The sequence below is a fragment of the Chrysochloris asiatica genome, unplaced genomic scaffold (assembly GCF_000296735.1).
Source record: "Chrysochloris asiatica unplaced genomic scaffold, ChrAsi1.0 scaffold00131, whole genome shotgun sequence".
Taxonomy (NCBI): Eukaryota; Metazoa; Chordata; class Mammalia; order Afrosoricida; family Chrysochloridae; genus Chrysochloris; species Chrysochloris asiatica.
The window spans coordinates 8239035-8243685 of NW_006408649.1; positions in this window are offsets into that span (position 1 = coordinate 8239035).

The window sequence follows — 4651 nt, forward strand, 5'->3', positions numbered from 1 at the left end:
CACGTAAGCACTAACTACTTGCGCCCCACAGGGACCTATAGATCAAGAAACTAAGAGTCAAAAAGGTTATGTAATAATAATAATTACCATTTATTGTAAATATACCATTCACCAAGTACTTCACAAATGCTTTACACTTTTCTCATTTATCCCCACAACACCTCTCTGAGGTAGACGTTATCAGTATTGCCATTTACAGGTAAGGAAATAAAATCACTCAGCCAGCAAGTGGTAAAGTTAGGCTCTAAACCTAAACAAGCACTTATCAAATGCCTTACATATCTGAACACCTGATATCACAGCCCACATACTTAATCTCCCATGCCCAACTGACACAACAAGTAAGTGTTGGAACTGGGATTTGAACTGAGGTCTGCCTGACTGTAAGGTCTAGTTTTTTTCTCCAATATAGTACAGTTTGCCACCTCCTATACACAGGAGTCCAGGTGTGGTGCTGCGGGTTAATGTACTAGACTGCAAAGTCAGCTTAAACCACAAAGTCGGCAGTTCAAGCTCACCAACTACTTCTTGGAAACCATACACAGGGTTGTTATGAGTCAGAACTGACTCAACAGCACTTAACAACAACAACAACACAAGTGTGGAGTCCTGGTGTGGTGCTGTGGGTTAATGCACTGGACTGCAAGGTCAGTTTGAACCACAAGGTCAGCAATTCAAGCTCACCAGCCACACCTCGGAAACCCTACATAGGGTTCCTATGAGTTGAAGCCCACTCCATAGCACATAACAATAACAACATATGCAAATGTATATTTCTTTTCTAATACCTATTCATGTCACTCCCCTTCTTAACTGTCTTTAGTTGCTCCCTAGTACCTACAACGATAAGGAACTCTTGTAGCATAGTGCTTACGAATCAGGCTGCAAACCTTAAGGTCAGCAGTTCAAAACTACCTGCCGCTCCGTGGGAGAAAGATGAGGCTTTCTGCTCCCGTAAAGATTTATAGCCTCGGAAACCCTATACAAGGTCGCTATGGGTCAGAACCGACTCGATGGCACTTAACAACAACAACCACACAAAGATTTACAGCCTTGGAAACCCTGTGCAGGGTTGCTATGAGTCAGACCTGACTGCACGGCACACAACCACCATCACCTACAGAATTAAATTCAAACTACATTGTTGTCTGAACTTAATAAGCTTAAAAATACTCATTCATTCTATCATGTATTCATTCAAGCTCATTGAGCTCCTATGACATACACATAGTCACATACATACAACACCCTGGTTGTATGTGTGTGTGTGGGGGGGTAGTCATTTCTAGTGGAAAATGCACTTTTGATTAGTAACTACATTTTGTGATTAGTAACTACATTTTGTGGTGAATGGAATATAAGAGAGGTATGTGCAAGCAGTGGTAGGTAGGTCCTGAATCTCCCCACAGGACAGGTTTGGGGTGGCAATATGGTTGGAAGAGGGAGGGGGAAGGACAGTGTTTACTTGGCTTAGCTATATACTTTGGGAGTCCAGTGGCAATCCCTCAAGCAGATAAAGTCCCACCGAGCACCCCTTGATAATGCCACTATGCATGAAGGGGCTTTGAAAAGTTGGTGGAAAAACTTCAATAGCTTTTCACTCGATTTTTCCACGAACTTTTTGAAGCCCCTCATACAAGGTGTTACAAGAACTCAATGATGTACAGCTACCTCAACCCAAAGAATAACAGAGACTCAGACCTCCTCCTTAAGAGGAAGGGCTTAAGCTGAGCCTCTCATGTGGAGAAGACAGTGACTGTAGAAGGGGCACTGAGAAAGACTGCTCTGAAGAGGACCATTTATTCATCCAATTAACAAACATTTCTTGGTTCTTATTATGTTCCAGGCATTATTCCAGGTGCTGGGACTAGAGAAGACAATGAAATAGACAAATTTATTGTCAGAGCATTGAGACTTGAGATGTTGTTGTTAGGTACCATTGAGTCGGTACCAACTCATAGCAACCCTATGCATAACAGAACCAAACACTGCCCAGTCCTGGGCCAACCTCACAATTGTTACCATGCTTGAGCCCATTGATGCTGCCACTTTGCCAATCCATCTCATTTGGGGTCTTCCTTTCTTTCTATGACCCTCCACCTTACCAAACATGATATTCTTCTCTAGTGATTGGTCCCTTCTAACAATATGTCCAAAGGATGAGAGACAAAGTTTGGCCATCCTGGCCTCCAAGGAGCACGCTGGCTGCACTTCTTCCAACACAGATCTGTTGGTTCTTTTGGCAGCCCATGGCACTTTCAATATTCTCCTCCAACACCATAACTAAAGTGCATCAATTTTTCTATGATCTTCCTTATTCACTATCCAGCTTTCACGTGCATATGAGGTTATTGAAAATGCCATGGCTTGGGTCAGGCGCACCTTAGTCTTCGAGCTGACATCTTTGCTCTTCAACACTTTAAAAAGGTCTTGTGCAACAGATTTGCCTAATGCAATATATCGTTTCATTTCTTGACTGCTGCTTCGATGAGTGTTGATAGTTGATCCAAGAAAAATGAAGTCTTTGACAATGTCAATCTTTTCTCTGATAATAAAATGTTGTTTATTGGTCCAATGGTGAGGACTTTTGTTTTCTTTACATTGAGAAGCAATCCATTCCAAAGGCTGTGGTCTTTGATCTCCATCAGTAAATATTTGAAGTCCTCTTCACTTTCAGCAAGCAAAGTTGTATCATCTGCATATCTCAGGTTGTTAATGAGTCTTCCTCCAATTCTGATGCCACATTTTTCTTCATATAACCCAGCTTCTCAGATTATTTGATCAGCATACAGGTTGAATAAGTATGGTAAAAGAATACAACCCTGTGAAACACCTTTTCTAAATTTAAACCATTCGGTGTTCCCTTGTTGTTCTGTTTGAACAACAGAATCTAGGTCTGTGTACAGGTTCCTCATGAGCACAATTAAGTGTTCTGGAATACTCATACTTTGCAATGTTGTCTATAGCTTGTCATGATCCACACAATCGAAAGCTTTTGCGTAGGCAGTAGAGCACAGGTAAACATCTTTCTGGTATTCTCTGCTGTCAGCCAAGATCCATCTGGCATCAGCAATGACATCCCTCGTTCCACATCTTCTGAATGTGGCTTGAAACTCTGGCAGTTCTCTGTCAATGTATGCTTGCAGCCATTTTTGTATGACCTTTAGTAAAACTTTACTTGCATGGGATATCAAAGATATTGTCCAATGATTTCCACATTCCATTGGGTCATCTCTCTTTGGAATGGGCACAAATATTGATCTCTTCCAATCAGTTGGCCATATAGTTGTCTTCCAAATTTCTTGGCAGAGATGAGTGAGTGCCTCCTGTGCCAGCTCACTTTCTTGAAAGATTTCAATTTTTATTTCATCAATTCCTGGTACTTTGTTCTTTACCAATTCCTTCACTGTACCTTAGACTTCTTCCTTCAATATCATTGGCTCTTGATCATATGCTACCTCTTGAAATGGTTGAATATTGACCATTCCTTTTTGGTACTATGACTCTATATATTCCTTCCAACTTCTTTTGATACTTTTTGTATCACTCAATAATTTGCCCAGAGAATCCTTCAATAACACAAGTCAAGGCCTGAATTTTTTTCTTTAGTTCCCTCAGTTTGAGAAATGCTGAGCATGTTCTTTTTGGTCTTTACAAAGTTGTTGTTAAGTGCCGTCAAGTCTGTTCTGATTCATAGCGACTCTGTATAGCGTTTCCAAGGAGCAGCTGGTGAATTTAAACCACCAACCTTTCAGTTCAAATTGACCTTGTGTTCCAGTGCTTTAACTTGCAGCACCACACCAGTTTTTACAAAGTGGGTCTGATATTTTACATCCCCACAAGTAATTCATGAGGGTTCCAGTTTCTCCACAACTTTGTCAACACTAGTCATCCCAATGGGTGTGAAGAAGTACCTCATTGTGGTTTTAATTTACATTTCTCTGTTGACTAATGATATTAAGCTTTTTTTTTTTTCATGTGCTTGTTGTCCATTTGTACACATTCTTTGGAGAAATGTGTATTCAAATCCTTTATCTATTTATTAATTGGGTTATTTGTCTTTTGCATCTAGAATTATAAGAGTTTTTATGTACTCTGGGTATTCAAGATTTGTCCCTTATGAATTGTAAATATTTTTCTCTCATTTTCATTCATCCCTTTTTCTTTTTTGCTGCTTGTGCTTTAGGTGTTATTATCTAAGAATCCATTGCCTAACCTAAGGTCATAAAGATTGACAAGTACGTTTTCTTGTAGAGTTTTATAGCTTCAACAATAACATATAAGTCTTTGATTCATTGCACCATTTGCTGAAAAGATACTCTTTGCCTTTGTAATTTTTTGGTACCCTTGTCAAAAAGATGTTGGTTATAAATGTGAGATTTTATTTCTGGACTCCCAATCCATTGATCCATGTCTTGTTGAGTTTAAAATAAGGAAGTATGAGTTGTTCAACTCAGTTCTTGCTTTTAAAGAATTTTTTAGGCTATCCTGAATCTTTTTAATTTCCATACATAATTTTACGGTCAGCGTGTAAATATCTGCACAGAAACAAACAGGGATTTTGACAGAGATGGCATTGAATCTAGAGATCAATTTAAAGAATATTGCCATAATTAACAGTCTTTGGGTGGCACAAATGGTTAAATGCTCA